The following is a 21,413-nucleotide window of genomic DNA, read 5'->3' as shown; positions in this document are numbered from 1 at the left end:
TGGTCCTGTGCAGAGCAGGGCAGGGCTTTCGCTATTAGTTGAATAATTTTTTTTTTTTTTTTTTTTTTACGTGGTGGTGGCGTGAACTTGATTGGTCCTGTGCAGAGCAGGGCAGGGCTGGCGCTATTAATTGAATAATTTTTTTTTTTTTTTTTTTTTACGTGGTGGTGGCGTGAACTTGATTGGTCCTGTGCAGAGCAGGGCAGGGCTGGCCCTATTACTTGAATTATTTTTTTATTTATTTTTTTTTTTACGTGGTGGTGGCGTGAACTTGATTGGTCCTGTGCAGAGCAGGGCAGGGCTGGCGCTATTAATTGAATAATTTTTTTTTATTTTTTTTTTTACGTGGTGGTGGCGTGAACTTGACTGGTCCTGTGCAGAGCAGGGCAGGGCTGGCGCTATTAATTGAATATTTTTTTTTTTTTTTTTTACGTGGTGGTGGCGTGAACTTGATTGGTCCTGTGCAGAGCAGGGCAGGGCTGGCGCTATTACTTGAATAATTTTTTTTTTTTTTTTTTTTTACGTGGTGGTGGCGTGAACTTGATTGGTCCTGTGCAGAGCAGGGCAGGGCTGGCGCTATAACTTCAATATTTTTATTTATTTTTTTTTAACGTGGTGGTGGCGTGAACTTGATTGGTCCTGTGCAGAGCATGGCAGGGCTGGCGCTATTACTTGAATAATTTTTTTTTTTTTTTTTTTTCGTGGTGGTGGCGTGAACTTGATTGGTCCTGTGCAGAGCAGGGCAGGGCTGGCGCTATTACTTGAATATTTTTTTTTTTTTTTTTTTTTACGTGGTGGTGGCGTGAACTTGATTGATCCGGTGCAGAGCAGGGCAGAGCAGGGTAGGGCTGGCGCTATTAATTGAATAATTTTTTTTTTTACGTGGTGGTGGCGTGAATTTGATTGGTCCTGTGCAGAGCAGGGCAGGGCAGGGCAGGGCTGGCGCTATTAATTGAATAATTTTTTTATTTTTTTTTTTTACGTGGTGGTGGCGTGAACTTGATTGGTCCTGTGCAGAGCAGGGCAGGGCTGGCGCTATTAGTTGAATCATTTTTTTTTTTTTTTTTTTTTACGTGGTGGTGGCGTGAACTTGATTGGTCCTGTGCAGAGCAGGGCAGAGCAGGGCAGGGCTGGTGCTATTACTTGAATAATTTTTTTTTTTTTTTTTTTTTACGTGGTGGTGGCGTGAACTTGATTGGTCCTGTGCAGAGCAGGGCAGGGCTGGCGCTATAACTTCAATATTTTTTTTTTTTTTTTTTAACGTTGTGGTGGCGTGAACTTGATTGGTCCTTTGCAGAGCAGGGCAGGGCTGGCGCTATTACTTGAATAATTTTTTTTTTGTTTTTTTTTTCGTGGTGGTGGCGTGAACTTGATTGGTCCTGTGCAGAGCAGGGCAGGGCTGGCGCTATTACTTGAATATTTTTTTTTTTTTTTTTTTTTTTTACGTGGTGGTGGCGTGAACTTGATTGATCCGGTGCAGAGCAGGGCAGAGCAGGGTAGGGCTGGCGCTATTAATTGAATAATTTTTTTTTTTACGTGGTGGTGGCGTGAACTTGATTGGTCCTGTGCAGAGCAGGGCAGAGCAGGGCAGAGCAGGGCAGGGCTGGTGCTATTACTTGAATAATTTTTTTTTTTTTTTTTTTTACGTGGTGGTGGCGTGAACTTGATTGGTCCTGTGCAGATCAGGGCAGGGCTGGCGCTATTAATTGAATAATTTTTTTTTTTTTTTTTTACGTGGTGGTGGCGTGAACTTGATTGGTCCTGTGCAGAGCAGGGCAGGGCTTTCGCTATTAGTTGAATAATTTTTTTTTTTTTTTTTACGTGGTGGTGGCGTGAACTTGATTGGTCCTGTGCAGAGCAGGGCAGGGCTGGCGCTATTAATTGGATAATTTTTTTTTTTTTTTTTACGTGGTGGTGGCGTGAACTTGATTGGTCCTGTGCAGAGCAGGGCAGGGCTTTCGCTATTAGTTGAATAATTTTTTTTTTTTTTTTTTTACGTGGTGGTGGCGTGAACTTGATTGGTCCTGTGCAGAGCAGGGCAGGGCTGGCGCTATTAATTGAATAATTTTATTTATTTTTTTTACGAGGTGGTGGCGTGAACTTGATTGGTCCTGTGCAGAGCAGGGTAGGGCTGGCGCTATTAATTGAATATTTTTTTTTTTTTTTTTTAACGTGGTGGTGGCGTGAACTTGATTGGTCCTGTGCAGAGCAGGGCAGGGCTGGCGCTATTAATTGAATAATTTTATTTTTTTTTTTTACGAGGTGGTGGCGTGAACTTGATTGGTCCTGTGCAGAGCAGGGTAGGGCTGGCGCTATTAATTGAATATTTTTTTTTTTTTTTTTTTTTTACGTGGTGGTGGCGTGAACTTGATTGGTCCTGTGCAGAGCAGGGCAGGGCTGGCGCTATTACTTGAATTTTTTTTTTTTTTTTTTTTAACGTGGTGGTGGCGTGAACTTGATTGGTCCTGTGCAGAGCAGGGCAGGGCTGGCGCTATTAATTGAATAATTTTATTTATTTTTTTTACGAGGTGGTGGCGTGAACTTGATTGGTCCTGTGCAGAGCAGGGTAGGGCTGGCGCTATTAATTGAATATTTTTTTTTTTTTTTTTTTTTTACGTGGTGGTGGCGTGAACTTGATTGGTCCTGTGCAGAGCAGGGCAGGGCTGGCGCTATTAATTGAATAATTTTTTTATTTTTTTATTTTTACGTGGTGGTGGCGTGAACTTGATTGGTCCTGTGCAGAGCAGGGTAGGGCTGGCGCTATTAATTGAATATTTTTTTTTTTTTTTTTTTTTTACGTGGTGGTGGCGTGAACTTGATTGGTCCTGTGCAGAGCAGGGCAGGGCTGGCGCTATTAATTGAATAATTTTTTTTTTTTTTTTTTTTTTTACGTGGTGGTGGCGTGAACTTGATTGGTCCAGTGCAGAGCAGGGCAGGGCTGGCGCTATTAGTTGAATCATTTTTTTTTTTTTTTTTTTTTACGTGGTGGTGGCGTGAACTTGATTGGTCCTGTGCAGAGCAGGGCAGAGCAGGGCAGGGCTGGTGCTATTACTTGAATAATTTTTTTTTTTTTTTTTTATTACGTGGTGGTGGCGTGAACTTGATTGGTCCTGTGCAGAGCAGGGCAGGGCTGGCGCTATACTTGAATTTTTTTTTTTTTTTTTTTTTAACGTGGTGGTGGCGTGAACTTGATTGGTCCTGTGCAGAGCAGGGCAGGGCTGGCGCTATTAATTGAATAATTTTATTTATTTTTTTTACGAGGTGGTGGCGTGAACTTGATTGGTCCTGTGCAGAGCAGGGTAGGGCTGGCGCTATTAATTGAATATTTTTTTTTTTTTTTTTTTTTTACGTGGTGGTGGCGTGAACTTGATTGGTCCTGTGCAGAGCAGGGCAGGGCTGGCGCTATTAATTGAATAATTTTTTAATTTTTTTTTTTTTACGTGGTGGTGGCGTGAACTTGATTGGTCCTGTGCAGAGCAGGGTAGGGCTGGCGCTATTAATTGAATAATTTTTTTTTTTTTTTTTTTTTACGTGGTGGTGGCGTGAACTTGATTGGTCCTGTGCAGAGCAGGGCAGGGCTGGCGCTATAACTTCAATATTTTTTTTTTTTTTTTTTAACGTTGTGGTGGCGTGAACTTGATTGGTCCTTTGCAGAGCAGGGCAGGGCTGGCGCTATTACTTGAATAATTTTTTTTTTGTTTTTTTTTTCGTGGTGGTGGCGTGAACTTGATTGGTCCTGTGCAGAGCAGGGCAGGGCTGGCGCTATTACTTGAATATTTTTTTTTTTTTTTTTTTTTTTTACGTGGTGGTGGCGTGAACTTGATTGATCCGGTGCAGAGCAGGGCAGAGCAGGGTAGGGCTGGCGCTATTAATTGAATAATTTTTTTTTTTACGTGGTGGTGGCGTGAACTTGATTGGTCCTGTGCAGAGCAGGGCAGAGCAGGGCAGAGCAGGGCAGGGCTGGTGCTATTACTTGAATAATTTTTTTTTTTTTTTTTTTTACGTGGTGGTGGCGTGAACTTGATTGGTCCTGTGCAGATCAGGGCAGGGCTGGCGCTATTAATTGAATAATTTTTTTTTTTTTTTTTTACGTGGTGGTGGCGTGAACTTGATTGGTCCTGTGCAGAGCAGGGCAGGGCTTTCGCTATTAGTTGAATAATTTTTTTTTTTTTTTTTACGTGGTGGTGGCGTGAACTTGATTGGTCCTGTGCAGAGCAGGGCAGGGCTGGCGCTATTAATTGGATAATTTTTTTTTTTTTTTTTACGTGGTGGTGGCGTGAACTTGATTGGTCCTGTGCAGAGCAGGGCAGGGCTTTCGCTATTAGTTGAATAATTTTTTTTTTTTTTTTTTTACGTGGTGGTGGCGTGAACTTGATTGGTCCTGTGCAGAGCAGGGCAGGGCTGGCGCTATTAATTGAATAATTTTATTTATTTTTTTTACGAGGTGGTGGCGTGAACTTGATTGGTCCTGTGCAGAGCAGGGTAGGGCTGGCGCTATTAATTGAATATTTTTTTTTTTTTTTTTTAACGTGGTGGTGGCGTGAACTTGATTGGTCCTGTGCAGAGCAGGGCAGGGCTGGCGCTATTAATTGAATAATTTTATTTTTTTTTTTTACGAGGTGGTGGCGTGAACTTGATTGGTCCTGTGCAGAGCAGGGTAGGGCTGGCGCTATTAATTGAATATTTTTTTTTTTTTTTTTTTTTTACGTGGTGGTGGCGTGAACTTGATTGGTCCTGTGCAGAGCAGGGCAGGGCTGGCGCTATTACTTGAATTTTTTTTTTTTTTTTTTTTAACGTGGTGGTGGCGTGAACTTGATTGGTCCTGTGCAGAGCAGGGCAGGGCTGGCGCTATTAATTGAATAATTTTATTTATTTTTTTTACGAGGTGGTGGCGTGAACTTGATTGGTCCTGTGCAGAGCAGGGTAGGGCTGGCGCTATTAATTGAATATTTTTTTTTTTTTTTTTTTTTTACGTGGTGGTGGCGTGAACTTGATTGGTCCTGTGCAGAGCAGGGCAGGGCTGGCGCTATTAATTGAATAATTTTTTTATTTTTTTATTTTTACGTGGTGGTGGCGTGAACTTGATTGGTCCTGTGCAGAGCAGGGTAGGGCTGGCGCTATTAATTGAATATTTTTTTTTTTTTTTTTTTTTTACGTGGTGGTGGCGTGAACTTGATTGGTCCTGTGCAGAGCAGGGCAGGGCTGGCGCTATTAATTGAATAATTTTTTTTTTTTTTTTTTTTTTTACGTGGTGGTGGCGTGAACTTGATTGGTCCAGTGCAGAGCAGGGCAGGGCTGGCGCTATTAGTTGAATCATTTTTTTTTTTTTTTTTTTTTACGTGGTGGTGGCGTGAACTTGATTGGTCCTGTGCAGAGCAGGGCAGAGCAGGGCAGGGCTGGTGCTATTACTTGAATAATTTTTTTTTTTTTTTTTTATTACGTGGTGGTGGCGTGAACTTGATTGGTCCTGTGCAGAGCAGGGCAGGGCTGGCGCTATACTTGAATTTTTTTTTTTTTTTTTTTTTAACGTGGTGGTGGCGTGAACTTGATTGGTCCTGTGCAGAGCAGGGCAGGGCTGGCGCTATTAATTGAATATTTTTTTTTTTTTTTTTTTTTTACGTGGTGGTGGCGTGAACTTGATTGGTCCTGTGCAGAGCAGGGCAGGGCTGGCGCTATTAATTGAATAATTTTATTTATTTTTTTTACGAGGTGGTGGCGTGAACTTGATTGGTCCTGTGCAGAGCAGGGTAGGGCTGGCGCTATTAATTGAATATTTTTTTTTTTTTTTTTTTTTTACGTGGTGGTGGCGTGAACTTGATTGGTCCTGTGCAGAGCAGGGCAGGGCTGGCGCTATTAATTGAATAATTTTTTAATTTTTTTTTTTTTACGTGGTGGTGGCGTGAACTTGATTGGTCCTGTGCAGAGCAGGGTAGGGCTGGCGCTATTAATTGAATATTTTTTTTTTTTTTTTTTTTTTACGTGGTGGTGGCGTGAACTTGATTGGTCCTGTGCAGAGCAGGGCAGGGCTGGCGCTATTAATTGAATAATTTTTTTTTATTTATTTTTTTTTACGTGGTGGTGGCGTGAACTTGATTGGTCCTGTGCAGAGCAGGGCAGGGCTGGCGCTATTAATTGAATAATTTTTTTTTATTTATTTTTTTTTACGTGGTGGTGGCGTGAACTTGATTGGTCCTGTGCAGAGCAGGGCAGAGCAGGGCAGGGCTGGTGCTATTACTTGAATAATTTTTTTTTTTTTTTTTTTTTTTACGTGGTGGTGGCGTGAACTTGATTGGTCCTGTGCAGAGCAGGGCAGGGCTGGCGCTATTAATTGAATAATTTTTTTTTTTTTTTTTACGTGGTGGTGGCGTGAACTTGATTGGTCCTGTGCAGAGCAGGGCAGGGCTTTCGCTATTAGTTGAATAATTTTTTTTTTTTTTTTTTTACGTGGTGGTGGCGTGAACTTGATTGGTCCTGTGCAGAGCAGGGCAGGGCTGGCGCTATTACTTGAATTTTTTTTTTTTTTTTTTTTTAACGTGGTGGTGGCATGAACTTGATTGGTCCTGTGCAGAGCAGGGCAGGGCTGGCGCTATTACTTGAATTTTTTTTTTTTTTTTTTTTTACGTGGTGGTGGCGTGAACTTGATTGGTCCTGTGCAGAGCAGGGCAGAGCAGGGCAGGGCTGGTGCTATTACTTGAATAATAATTTTTTTTTTTTTTTTTTTTCGTGGTGGTGGCGTGAACTTGATTGGTCCTGTGCAGAGCAGGGCAGGGCTGGCGTTATTACTTGAATAATTTTTTTTTTTTTTTTTTTTTACGTGGTGGTGGCGTGAACTTGATTGGTCCTGTGCAGAGCAGGGCAGGGCTGGCGCTATTACTCTAATATATATATATATTTTTTTTTTCAACGTGGTGGTGGCGTGAAGTTGATTGGTCCTGTGCAGAGCAGGGCAGGGCTGGCGCTATTACTTGAATAATTTTTTTTTTTTTTTTTTTCGTGGTGGTGGCGTGAACTTGATTGGTCCTGTGCAGAGCAGGGCAGGGCTGGCGCTATTAATTGAATAATTTTTTTTTTTTTTTTTACGTGGTGGTGGCGTGAACTTGATTGGTCCTGTGCAGAGCAGGGCAGGGCTTTCGCTATTAGTTGAATAATTTTTTTTTTTTTTTTTTTACGTGGTGGTGGCGTGAACTTGATTGGTCCTGTGCAGAGCAGGGCAGGGCTGGCGCTATTACTTGAATTTTTTTTTTTTTTTTTTTTTAACGTGGTGGTGGCATGAACTTGATTGGTCCTGTGCAGAGCAGGGCAGGGCTGGCGCTATTACTTGAATTTTTTTTTTTTTTTTTTTTTACGTGGTGGTGGCGTGAACTTGATTGGTCCTGTGCAGAGCAGGGCAGAGCAGGGCAGGGCTGGTGCTATTACTTGAATAATAATTTTTTTTTTTTTTTTTTTTCGTGGTGGTGGCGTGAACTTGATTGGTCCTGTGCAGAGCAGGGCAGGGCTGGCGTTATTACTTGAATAATTTTTTTTTTTTTTTTTTTTTACGTGGTGGTGGCGTGAACTTGATTGGTCCTGTGCAGAGCAGGGCAGGGCTGGCGCTATTACTCTAATATATATATATATATTTTTTTTCAACGTGGTGGTGGCGTGAAGTTGATTGGTCCTGTGCAGAGCAGGGCAGGGCTGGCGCTATTACTTGAATAATTTTTTTTTTTTTTTTTTTCGTGGTGGTGGCGTGAACTTGATTGGTCCTGTGCAGAGCAGGGCAGGGCTGGCGCTATTACTTGAATATTTTTTTTTATTTATTTTTTTTTACGTGGTGGTGGCGTGAACTTGATTGGTCCTGTGCAGAGCAGGGCAGAGCAGGGCAGGGCTGGTGCTATTACTTGAATAATTTTTTTTTTTTTTTTTTTTTTTACGTGGTGGTGGCGTGAACTTGATTGGTCCTGTGCAGAGCAGGGCAGGGCTGGCGCTATTAATTGAATAATTTTTTTTTTTTTTTTACGTGGTGGTGGCGTGAACTTGATTGGTCCTGTGTAGAGCAGGGCAGGGCTTTCGCTATTAGTTGAATAATTTTTTTTTTTTTTTTTTACGTGGTGGTGGCGTGAACTTGATTGGTCCTGTGCAGAGCAGGGCAGGGCTGGCGCTATTACTTGAATTTTTTTTTTTTTTTTTTTTTAACGTGGTGGTGGCATGAACTTGATTGGTCCTTTTCAGAGCAGGGCAGGGCTGGCGCTATTAATTGAATAATTTTTTTTTTTTTTTTTTACGTGGTGGTGGCGTGAACTTGATTGGTCCTGTGCAGAGCAGGGCAGAGCAAGGCAGGGCTGGTGCTATTACTTGAATAATAATTTTTTTTTTTTTTTTTTTACGTGGTGGTGGCGTGAACTTGATTGGTCCTGTGCAGAGCAGGGCAGGGCTGGTGCTATTACTTGAATAATTTTTTTTTTTTTTTTTTTACGTGGTGGTGGCGTGAACTTGATTGGTCCTGTGCAGAGCAGGACAGAGCAGGGCAGGGCTGGCGTTATTACTTGAATTTTTTTTTTTTTTTTTTTTTTACGTGGTGGTGGCGTGAACATGATTGGTCCTGTGCAGAGCAGGGCAGAGCAGGGCAGGGCTGGTGCTATTACTTGAATAATTTTTTTTTTTTTATTTTTTTTACGTGGTGGTGGCGTGAACTTGATTGGTCCTGTGCAGAGCAGAGCAGGGCTGGCGCTATTACTTGAATAATTTATTTATTTTTTTTTTTTTTACGTGGTGGTGGCGTGAACTTGATTGGTCCTGTGCAGAGCAGGGCAGAGCAGGGCAGGGCTGGTGCTATTACTTGAATAATTTTTTTTTTTTTTTTTTTTTTTTTTACGTGGTGGTGGCGTGAACTTGATTGGTCCTGTGCAGAGCAGGGCGAGCAGGGCAGGGCTGGCGCTATTACTTGAATAATTTTTTTTTTTTTACGTGGTGGTGGCGTGAACTTGATTGGTCCTGTGCAGAGCAGGGCAGGGCTGGCGCTATTACTTGAATAATTTTTTTTTTTTTTTACGTGGTGGTGGCGTGAACTTGATTGGTCCTGTGCAGAGCAGGGCAGAGCAGGGCAGGGCTGGTGTTATTACTTGAATATTTTTTTTTTTTTTTTTTTTTTTTTTACGTGGTGTTGGCGTGAACTTGATTGGTCCTGTGCAGAGCAGGGCAGGGCTGGCGCTATTACTTGAATAATTTATTTATTTTTTTTTTACGTGGTGGTGGCGTGAACTTGATTGGTCCTGTGCAGAGCAGGGCAGAGCAGGGCAGGGCTGGCGCTATTACTTGAATAATTTTTTTTTTTTTTTTTACGTGGTGGTGGCGTGAACTTGATTGGTCCTGTGCATAGTAGGGCAGGGCTGGCGCTATTACTTGAATAATTTTTTTTTTTTTTTTACGTGGTGGTGGCGTGAACTTGATTGGTCCTGTGCTAGTAGGGCAGGGCTGGCGCTATTACTTGAATAATTTTTTTTTTTTTTTTTTACGTGGTGGTGGTGTGAACTTGATTGGTCCTGTGCAGAGCAGGGCAGAGCAGGGCAGGGCTGGCGCTATTACTTGAATAATTTTTTTTTTTTTTTTACGTGGTGGTGGCGTGAACTTGATTGGTCCTGTGCAGAGCAGGGCAGAGCAGGGCATGGCTGGCGCTATTACTTGAATAATTTTTTTTTTTTTTTTTTTACGTGGTGGTGGCGTGAACTTGATTGGTCCTGTGCAGAGTAGGGCACAGCAGAGCAGGGCTGGCGTTATTAATTGAAAATTATTTATTTTTTTTTACGTGGTGGTGGCGTGAACATGATTGGTCCTGTGCAGAGCAGGGCAGGGCTGGCGCTATTACTTGAATATTTTTTTTTTTTTTTTACGTGGTGGTGGCGTGAACTTGATTGGTCCTGTGCAGAGTAGGGCAGGGCTGGCGCTATTACTTGAATAATTTTTTTTTTTTTTTTTTTTTACGTGGTGGTGGCGTGAACTTGATTGGTCCTGTGCAGAGTAGGGCAGGTCAGGGCAGGGCTGGCGCTATTACTTGAATAATTTTTTTTTTTTTTTTACGTGGTGGTGGCGTGAACATGATTGGTCCTGTGCAGAGCAGGGCAGGGCTGGCGCTATTACTTGAATATTTTTTTTTTTTTTTTTTTTTTTTTACGTGGTGGTGGCGTGAACTTGATTGGTCCTGTGCAGAGCAGGGCAGAGCAGGGCAGGGCTGGCGCTATTACTTGAATATTTTTTTATTTTTTTTTTTTTTTTACGTGGTGGTGGCGTGAACTTGATTGGTTCTGTGCAGAGCAGGGCAGAGCAGGGCATGGCTGGCGCTATTACTTGAATAATTTATTTTTTTTTTTTTTTTTTTACGTGGTGGTGGCGTGAACTTGATTGGTCCTGTGCAGAGTAGGGCAGGTCAGGGCAGGGCTGGCGCTATTACTTGAATAATTTTTTTTTTTTTTTACGTGGTGGTGGCGTGAACTTGATTGGTCCTGTGCAGAGCAGGGCAGGGCTGGCGCTATTACTTGAATAATTTTTTTTTTTTTTTTTTTTTACGTGGTGGTGGCGTGAACTTGATTGGTCCTGTGCAGAGCAGGGCAGAGCAGGGCAGGGCTGGCGCTATTACTTGAATAATTTTTTTTTTTTACGTGGTGGTGGCGTGAACTTGATTGGTCCTGTGCAGAGCAGGGCAGGGCTGGCGCTATTACTTGAATAATTTTTTTTTTTTTTTTTACGTGGTGGTGGCGTGAACTTGATTGGTCCTGTGCACAGCAGGGCAGGGCTGGCGCTATTACTTGAATAATTTATTTATTTTTTTTTTACGTGGTGGTGGCGTGAACTTGATTGGTCCTGTGCAGAGCAGGGCAGAGCAGGGCAGGGCTGGCGCTATTACTTGAATAATTTTTTTTTTTTTTACGTGGTGGTGGCGTGAACTTGATTGGTCCTGTGCAGAGCAGGGCAGGGCTGGCGCTATTACTTGAATAATTTTTTTTTTTTTTTTTTACGTGGTGGTGGCGTGAACTTGATTGGTCCTGTGCAGAGCAGGGCAGAGCAGGGCAGGGCTGGTGTTATTACTTGAATATTTTTTTTTTTTTTTTTTTTTTTTTTACGTGGTGTTGGCGTGAACTTGATTTGTCCTGTGCAGAGCAGGGCAGGGCTGGCGCTATTACTTGAATAATTTATTTTTTTTTTTTTTACGTGGTGGTGGCGTGAACTTGATTGGTCCTGTGCAGAGCAGGGCAGAGCAGGGCAGGGCTGGCGCTATTACTTGAATAATTTTTTTTTTTTTTTTTACGTGGTGGTGGCGTGAACTTGATTGGTCCTGTGCATAGTAGGGCAGGGCTGGCGCTATTACTTGAATAATTTTTTTTTTTTTTTTACGTGGTGGTGGCGTGAACTTGATTGGTCCTGTGCTAGTAGGGCAGGGCTGGCGCTATTACTTGAATAATTTTTTTTTTTTTTTTACGTGGTGGTGGTGTGAACTTGATTGGTCCTGTGCAGAGCAGGGCAGAGCAGGGCAGGGCTGGCGCTATTACTTGAATAATTTTTTTTTTTTTTTTTACGTGGTGGTGGCGTGAACTTGATTGGTCCTGTGCAGAGCAGGGCAGAGCAGGGCATGGCTGGCGCTATTACTTGAATAATTTTTTTTTTTTTTTTTTTTTTTTTACGTGGTGGTGGCGTGAACTTGATTGGTCCTGTGCAGAGTAGGGCACAGCAGAGCAGGGCTGGCGTTATTAATTGAAAATTATTTATTTTTTTTTACGTGGTGGTGGCGTGAACATGATTGGTCCTGTGCAGAGCAGGGCAGGGCTGGCGCTATTACTTGAATAATTTTTTTTTTTTTTTTTTTTTTTTTACGTGGTGGTGGCGTGAACTTGATTGGTCCTGTGCAGAGCAGGGCAGAGCAGGGCAGAGCAGGGCAGGGCTGGCGCTATTACTTGAATATTTTTTTTTTTTTTTTTTTTTTTTACGTGGTGGTGGCGTGAACTTGATTGGTCCTGTGCAGAGTAGGGCAGGTCAGGGCAGGGCTGGCGCTATTACTTGAATAATTTTTTTTTTTTTTTTACGTGGTGGTGGCGTGAACTTGATTGGTCCTGTGCAGAGTAGGGCAGGGCTGGCGCTATTACTTGAATAATTTTTTTTTTTTTTTTTTTTACGTGGTGGTGGCGTGAACTTGATTGGTCCTGTGCAGAGCAGGGCAGAGCAGGGCAGGGCTGGCGCTATTACTTGAATAATTTTTTTTTTTTTTACGTGGTGGTGGCGTGAACTTGATTGGTCCTGTGCAGAGCAGGGCAGGGCTGGCGCTATTACTTGAATAATTTTTTTTTTTTTTTTTTTTACGTGGTGGTGGCGTGAACTTGATTGGTCCTGTGCAGAGCAGGGCAGGGCTGGCGCTATTACTTGAATAATTTATTTATTTTTTTTTTTAACGTGGTGGTGGCGTGAACTTGATTGGTCCTGTGCAGAGCAGGGCAGAGCAGGGCAGGGCTGGCGCTATTACTTGAATAATTTTTTTTTTTTTTACGTGGTGGTGGCGTGAACTTGATTGGTCCTGTGCAGAGCAGGGCAGGGCTGGCGCTATTACTTGAATAATTTTTTTTTTTTTTTTTTTACGTGGTGGTGGCGTGAACTTGATTGGTCCTGTGCAGAGCAGGGCAGAGCAGGGCAGGGCTGGCGCTATTACTTGAATAATTTTTTTTTTTTTTTTACGTGGTGGTGGCGTGAACTTGATTGGTCCTGTGCAGAGCAGGGCAGAGCAGGGCATGGCTGGCGCTATTACTTGAATAATTTTTTTTTTTTTTTTTTTACGTGGTGGTGGCGTGAACTTGATTGGTCCTGTGCAGAGTAGGGCACAGCAGAGCAGGGCTGGCGTTATTAATTGAAAATTATTATTTTTTTTTTACGTGGTGGTGGTGTGAACTTGATTGGTCCTGTGCAGAGCAGGGCAGAGCAGGGCAGGGCTGGAGCTATTACTTGAATAATTTTTTTTTTTTTTTTTTACGTGGTGGTGGCGTGAACTTGATTGGTCCTGTGCAGAGCAGGGCAGAGCAGGGCAGGGCTGGCGCTATTACTTGAATAATTTTTTTTTTTTTTACGTGGTGGTGGCGTGAACTTGATTGGTCCTGTGCAGAGCAGGGCAGGGCTGGCGCTATTACTTGAATAATTTTTTTTTTTTTTTTTTTTACGTGGTGGTGGCGTGAACTTGATTGGTCCTGTGCAGAGCAGGGCAGAGCAGGGCAGGGCTGGCGCTATTACTTGAATATTTTTTTTTTTTTTTTTTTTTTACGTGGTGGTGGCGTGAACTTGATTGGTCCTGTGCAGAGCAGGGCAGAGCAGGGCAGGGCTGGCGTTATTACTTGAATATTATTATTTATTTATTTTTTTTTTTTACGTGGTGGTGGCGTGAACTTGATTGGTCCTGTGCAGAGCAGGGCATAGCAGGGCAGGGCTGGTGCTATTACTTGAATAATTTTTTTTTCTTTTTTTTTTTTTTTTACGTGGTGGTGGCGTGAACTTGATTTGTCCTGTGCAGAGCAGGGCGGGGCTGGCGCTATTACTTGAATAATTTATTTATTTTTTTTTTACGTGGTGGTGGCGTGAACTTGATTGGTCCTGTGCAGAGCAGGGCAGAGCAGGGCAGGGCTGGCGCTATTACTTGAATAATTTTTTTTTTTTTTTTTACGTGGTGGTGGCGTGAACTTGATTGGTCCTGTGCATAGTAGGGCAGGGCTGGCGCTACTTGAATAATTTTTTTTTTTTTTTTACGTGGTGGTGGCGTGAACTTGATTGGTCCTGTGCATAGTAGGGCAGGGCTGGCGCTATTACTTGAATAATTTTTTTTTTTTTTTTTACGTGGTGGTGGTGTGATCTTGATAGGTCCTGTGCAGAGCAGGGCAGGGCTGGCGCTATTACTTGAATAATTTTTTTTTTTTTTTTTACGTGGTGGTGGCGTGAACTTGATTGGTCCTGTGCAGAGCAGGGCAGAGCAGGGCATGGCTGGCGCTATTACTTGAATAATTTTTTTTTTTTTTTTTTACGTGGTGGTGGCGTGAACTTGATTGGTCCTGTGCAGAGTAGGGCACAGCAGAGCAGGGCTGGCGTTATTAATTGAATTTTTTTTTTTTTTTACGTGGTGGTGGTGTGAACTTGATTGGTCCTGTGCAGAGCAGGGCAGAGCAGGGCAGGACCGGAGCTATTACTTGAATAATTTTTTTTTTTTTTTTTTTACGTGGTGGTGTCGTGAACTTGATTGGTCCTGTGCAGAGCAGGGCCGGGCTGGCGCTATTACTTGAATAATTTTTTTTTTTTTTTTTTTTTTTACGTGGTGGTGGCGTGAACTTGATTGGTCCTGTGCAGAGCAGGGCAGTGGTGGCGCTATTACTTGAATAATTTTTTTTTTTTACGTTGTGGTGGCGTGAACTTGATTGGTCCTGTGCAGAGCAGGGCAGGAATGGCGCTATTCCTTGAAAAAATTTTTTTTTTTTTTTTTTTTTACGTGGTGGTGGCGTGAACTTGATTGGTCGTGTGCAGAGCAGGGCAGGAATGGCGCTATTCCTTGAATAATTTTTTTTTTTACGTGGTGGTGGCGTGAACTTGATTGGTCCTGTGCAGAGCAGGGCAGGGCTGGTGCTATTACTTGAATAATTTTTTTTTTTTTTTTTTTACGTGGTGGTGGCGTGAACTTGATTGGTCCTGTGCAGAGCAGGGCAGGGCTGGCGCTATTACTTGAATAATTTTTTTTTTTTTATTTATTTTTTTTACGTGGTGGTGGCGTGAACTTGATTGGTCCTGTGCAGAGCAGGGCAGGGCTGGCGCTATTACTTGAATAATTTTTTTTTTTTTTTTTTTACGTGGTGGTGGCGTGAACTTGATTGGTCCTGTGCAGAGCAGGGCAGGGCTGGTGCTATTACTTGAATAATTATTATTATTTTTTTTTTTTACGTGGTGGTGGCGTGAACTTGATTGGTCCTGTGCAGAGCAGGGCAGAGCAGGGCAGGGCTGGCGCTATTACTTGAATATTTTTTTTTTTTTTTTTTTTTTACGTGGTGGTGGCGTGAACTTGATTGGTCCTGTGCAGAGCAGGGCAGAGCAGGGCAGGGCTGGCGTTATTACTTGAATATTATTATTTATTTATTTTTTTTTTTTACGTGGTGGTGGCGTGAACTTGATTGGTCCTGTGCAGAGCAGGGCATAGCAGGGCAGGGCTGGTGCTATTACTTGAATAATTTTTTTTTCTTTTTTTTTTTTTTTTACGTGGTGGTGGCGTGAACTTGATTTGTCCTGTGCAGAGCAGGGCAGAGCAGGGCAGGGCTGGCGCTATTACTTGAATAATTTATTTATTTTTTTTTTACGTGGTGGTGGCGTGAACTTGATTGGTCCTGTGCAGAGCAGGGCAGAGCAGGGCAGGGCTGGCGCTATTACTTGAATAATTTTTTTTTTTTTTTTTACGTGGTGGTGGCGTGAACTTGATTGGTCCTGTGCATAGTAGGGCAGGGCTGGCGCTACTTGAATAATTTTTTTTTTTTTTTTACGTGGTGGTGGCGTGAACTTGATTGGTCCTGTGCATAGTAGGGCAGGGCTGGCGCTATTACTTGAATAATTTTATTTTTTTTTTTTACGTGGTGGTGGTGTGAACTTGATAGGTCCTGTGCAGAGCAGGGCAGGGCTGGCGCTATTACTTGAATAATTTTTTTTTTTTTTTTTACGTGGTGGTGGCGTGAACTTGATTGGTCCTGTGCAGAGCAGGGCAGAGCAGGGCATGGCTGGCGCTATTACTTGAATAATTTTTTTTTTTTTTTTTTACGTGGTGGTGGCGTGAACTTGATTGGTCCTGTGCAGAGTAGGGCACAGCAGAGCAGGGCTGGCGTTATTAATTGAATTTTTTTTTTTTTTTACGTGGTGGTGGTGTGAACTTGATTGGTCCTGTGCAGAGCAGGGCAGAGCAGGGCAGGACCGGAGCTATTACTTGAATAATTTTTTTTTTTTTTTTTTTACGTGGTGGTGTCGTGAACTTGATTGGTCCTGTGCAGAGCAGGGCCGGGCTGGCGCTATTACTTGAATAATTTTTTTTTTTTTTTTTTTTTTTACGTGGTGGTGGCGTGAACTTGATTGGTCCTGTGCAGAGCAGGGCAGTGGTGGCGCTATTACTTGAATAATTTTTTTTTTTTACGTGGTGGTGGCGTGAACTTGATTGGTCCTGTGCAGAGCAGGGCAGGAATGGCGCTATTCCTTGAAAAATTTTTTTTTTTTTTTTTTTTTTTACGTGGTGGTGGCGTGAACTTGATTGGTCGTGTGCAGAGCAGGGCAGGAATGGCGCTATTCCTTGAATAATTTTTTTTTTTACGTGGTGGTGGCGTGAACTTGATTGGTCCTGTGCAGAGCAGGGCAGAGCAGGGCAGGGCTGCCGCTATTACGTGAATAATTTTTTTTTTTTTTTTTACGTGGTGGTGGCGTGAACTTGATTGGTCCTGTGCAGAGCAGGGCAGAGCAGGGCAGGGCTGGCGCTATTACTTGAATAATTTTTTTTTTTTTACGTGGTGGTGGCGTGAACTTGATTGGTCCTGTGCAGAGCAGGGCAGGGCTGGCGCTATTACTTGAATAATTTTTTTTTTTTTTTTTTTTTACGTGGTGGTGGCGTGAACTTGATTGGTCCTGTGCAGAGCAGGGCAGAGCAGGGCAGGGCTGGCGCTATTACTTGAATATTTTTTTTTTTTTTTTTTTTTTACGTGGTGGTGGCGTGAACTTGATTGGTCCTGTGCAGAGCAGGGCAGAGCAGGGCAGGGCTGGCGTTATTACTTGAATTTTATTATTTATTTATTTATTTTTTTTACGTGGTGGTGGCGTGAACTTGATTGGTCCTGTGCAGAGCAGGGCATAGCAGGGCAGGGCTGGTGCTATTACTTGAATAATTTTTTTTTCTTTTTTTTTTTTTTTTACGTGGTGGTGGCGTGAACTTGATTTGTCCTGTGCAGAGCAGGGCGGGGCTGGCGCTATTACTTGAATAATTTATTTTTTTTTTTTTTACGTGGTGGTGGCGTGAACTTGATTGGTCCTGTGCAGAGCAGGGCAGAGCAGGGCAGGGCTGGCGCTATTACTTGAATAATTTTTTTTTTTTTTTTTACGTGGTGGTGGCGTGAACTTGATTGGTCCTGTGCATAGTAGGGCAGGGCTGGCGCTACTTGAATAATTTTTTTTTTTTTTTTACGTGGTGGTGGCGTGAACTTGATTGGTCCTGTGCATAGTAGGGCAGGGCTGGCGCTATTACTTGAATAATTTATTTTTTTTTTTTTACGTGGTGGTGGTGTGAACTTGATAGGTCCTGTGCAGAGCAGGGCAGGGCTGGCGCTATTACTTGAATAATTTTTTTTTTTTTTTTTTACGTGGTGGTGGCGTGAACTTGATTGGTCCTGTGCAGAGTAGGGCACAGCAGAGCAGGGCTGGCGTTATTAATTGAATTTTTTTTTTTTTTTACGTGGTGGTGGCGTGAACTTGATTGGTCCTGTGCAGAGCAGGGCAGTGGTGGCGCTATTACTTGAATAATTTTTTTTTTTTACGTGGTGGTGGCGTGAACTTGATTGGTCCTGTGCAGAGCAGGGCAGGAATGGCGCTATTCCTTGAAAATTTTTTTTTTTTTTTTTTTTTTTTACGTGGTGGTGGCGTGAACTTGATTGGTCGTGTGCAGAGCAGGGCAGGAATGGCGCTATTCCTTGAATAATTTTTTTTTTTACGTGGTGGTGGCGTGAACTTGATTGGTCCTGTGCAGAGCAGGGCAGAGCAGGGCAGGGCTGCCGCTATTACGTGAATATTTTTTTTTTTTTTTTTTTTTATGTGGTGGTGGCGTGAACTTGATTGGTCCTGTGCAGAGCAGGGCAGAGCAGGGCAGGGCTGGCGCTATTAGTTGAATATTTTTTTTTTTTTTTTTTACGTGGTGGTGTCGTGAACTTGATTGGTCCTGTGCACAGCAGGGCCGGGCTGGCGCTATTACTTGAATAATTTTTTTTTTTTTTTTTTTACGTGGTGGTGGCGTGAACTTGATTGGTCCTGTGCAGAGCAGGGCGAGCAGGGCAGGGCTGGCGCTATTACTTGAATAATTTTATTATTTTTTTTTTTTACATGGTGGTGGTGTGAACTTGATTGGTCCTGTGCAGAGCAGGGCGAGCAGGGCAGGGCTGGCGCTATTACTTCATTAATTTTTTTTTTTTTTTTTTTACGTGGTGGTGGCGTGAACTTGATTGGTCCTGTGCAGAGCAGGGCAGGGCTGGCGCTATTATTTGAATAATTTTTTTTTTTTTTTTTTTTTTTACTTGGTGGTGGCGTGAACTTGATTGGTCCAGTGCAGAGCAGGGCAGGGCTGGCGCTATTACTTGAATTTTTTTTTTTTTACGTGGTGGTGGCGTGAACTTGATTGGTCCTGTGCAGAGCAGGGCAGGGCTGGTGCTATTACTTGAATAATTTTTTTTTTTTTTTCTTTTTACGTGGTGGTGGCGTGAACTTGATTGGTCCTGTGCAGAGCAGGGCGAGCAGGGCAGGGCTGGCGCTATACTTCAAAAATTTTTTTTTTTTTTTTTTTTTTTACGTGGTGGTGGCGTGAACTTGATTGGTCCTGTGCAGAGAGGGCGAGCAGGGCAGGGCTGGCGCTATTACTTCAAAAATTTTTTTTTTTTTTTTTTACGTGGTGGTGGCGTGAACTTGATTGGTCCTGTGCAGAGCAGGGCGAGCAGGGCAGGGCTGGCGCTATTACTTCAAAATTTTTTTTTTTTTTTTTTTTTTACGTGGTGGTGGCGTGAACTTGATTGGTACTGTGCAGAGCAGGGCAGGGCTGGCGCTATTACTTGAATAATTTTTTTTTACATGGTGGTGGCGTGAACTTGATTGGTCCTGTGCAGAGCAGGGCGAGCAGGGCAGGGCTGGCGCTATTACTTCAAAATTTTTTTTTTTTTTTTTATTTTTTACGTGGTGGTGGCGTGAACTTGATTGGTCCTGTGCAGAGCAGGGCGAGCAGGGCAGGGCTGGCGCTATTACTTCAAAATTTTTTTTTTTTTTTTTTTTTTTACGTGGTGGTGGCGTGAACTTGATTGGTACTGTGCAGAGCAGGGCAGGGCTGGCGCTATTACTTGAATAATTTTTTTTTTTTTTTTTTTTTTTACATGGTGGTGGCGTGAACTTGATTGGTCCTGTGCAGAGCAGGGCGAGCAGGGCAGGGCTGGCGCTATTACTTCAAAATTTTTTTTTTTTTTTTTTTATTTTTTACGTGGTGGTGGCGTGAACTTGATTGGTCCTGTGCAGAGCAGGGCGAGCAGGGCAGGGCTGGCGCTATTACTTCAAAATTATTATTTTTTTTTTTTTTTTTTTACGTGGTGGTGGCGTGAACTTGATTGGTACTGTGCAGAGCAGGGCAGGGCTGGCGCTATTACTTGAATAATTTTTTTTTTTTTTTTTTTTTTACGTGGTGGTGGCGTGAACTTGATTGGTCCTGTGCAGAGCAGGGCGAGCAGGGCAGGGCTGGCGCTATTACTTCAAAAAATTTTTTTTTTTTTTTTTTTTTTACGTGGTGGTGGCGTGAACTTGATTGGTCCTGTGCAGAGCAGGGCGAGCAGGGCAGGGCTGGCGCTATTACTTCAAAATTTTTTTTTTTTTTTTTTTTTTTACGTGGTGGTGGCGTGAACTTGATTGGTACTGTGCAGAGCAGGGCAGGGCTGGCGCTATTACTTGAATAATTTTTTTTTTTTTTTTTTTTTACGTGGTGGTGGCGTGAACTTGATTGGTCCTGTGCAGAGCAGGGCGAGCAGGGCAGGGCTGGCGCTATTACTTCAAAATTTTTTTTTATTTTTTTTATTTTTTACGTGGTGGTGGTGTGAACTTGATTGGTACTGTGCAGAGCAGGGCAGGGCTGGCGCTATTACTTGAATAATTTTTTTTTTTTTTTTTTTTTTTACGTGGTGGTGGCGTGAACTTGATTGGTCCTGTGCAGAGCAGGGCGAGCAGGGCAGGGCTGGCGCTATTACTTCAAAATTTTTTTTTTTTTTTTTTTTTTTTACGTGGTGGTGGCGTGAACTTGATTGGTCCTGTGCAGAGCAGGGCGAGCAGGGCAGGGCTGGCGCTATTCAAAAAATTTTTTTTTTTTTTTTTTTTTACGTGGTGGTGGCGTGAACTTGATTGGTCCTGTGCAGAGCAGGGCAGGGCTGGCGCTATTACTTGAATAATTATTTTTTTTTTTTTTTTTTACGTGGTGGTGGCGTGAACTTGATTGGTCCTGTGCAGAGCAGGGCGAGCAGGGCAGGGCTGGCGCTATTACTTCAAAAAATTTTTTTTTTTTTTTTTTTTTTACGTGGTGGTGGCGTGAACTTGATTGGTCCTGTGCAGAGCAGGGCAGGGCTGGCGCTATTACTTCAAAAATTTTTTTTTTTTTTTTTTTTTTACGTGGTGGTGGCGTGAACTTGATTGGTCCTGTGCAGAGCAGGGCAGGGCTGGCGCTATTACTTGAATAATTTTTTTTTTTTTTTTTTTTTACGTGGTGGTGGCGTGAACTTGATTGGTCCTGTGCAGAGCAGGGCGAGCAGGGCAGGGCTGGCGCTATTACTTCAAAATTTTTTTTTTTTTTTTTTTTTTTACGTGGTGGTGGCGTGAACTTGATTGGTACTGTGCAGAGCAGGGCAGGGCTGGCGCTATTACTTGAATAATTTTTTTTTTTTTTTTTTTTTTTACGTGGTGGTGGCGTGAACTTGATTGGTCCTGTGCAGAGCAGGGCGAGCAGGGCAGGGCTGGCGCTATTACTTCAAAATTTTTTTTAATTTTTTTTATTTTTTACGTGGTGGTGGCGTGAACTTGATTGGTACTGTGCAGAGCAGGGCAGGGCTGGCGCTATTACTTGAATAATTTTTTTTTTTTTTTTTTTTTTTACGTGGTGGTGGCGTGAACTTGATTGGTCCTGTGCAGAGCAGGGCGAGCAGGGCAGGGCTGGCGCTATTCAAAAAATTTATTTATTTTTTTTTTTTTTTACTTGGTGGTGGCGTGAACTTGATTGGTCCTGTGCAGAGCAGGGCAGGGCTGGCGCTATTACTTGAATAATTATTTTTTTTTTTTTTTTTTACGTGGTGGTGGCGTGAACTTGATTGGTCCTGTGCAGAGCAGGGCGAGCAGGGCAGGGCTGGCGCTATTACTTCAAAAAATTTTTTTTTTTTTTTTTTTTTACGTGGTGGTGGCGTGAACTTGATTGGTCCTGTGCAGAGCAGGGCAGGGCTGGCGCTATTACTTCAAAAATTTTTTTTTTTTTTTTTTTTTTTACGTGGTGGTGGCGTGAACTTGATTGGTCCTGTGCAGAGCAGGGCAGGGCTGGCGCTATTACTTGAATAATTTTTTTTTTTTTTTTTTTTTTTACGTGGTGGTGGCGTGAACTTGATTGGTCCTGTGCAGAGCAGGGCGAGCAG

This window comes from Acipenser ruthenus, chromosome 14, assembly GCF_902713425.1.
Source record: "Acipenser ruthenus chromosome 14, fAciRut3.2 maternal haplotype, whole genome shotgun sequence".
Taxonomy (NCBI): Eukaryota; Metazoa; Chordata; class Actinopteri; order Acipenseriformes; family Acipenseridae; genus Acipenser; species Acipenser ruthenus.
Note: the sequence above shows the minus strand (reverse complement) of the source record.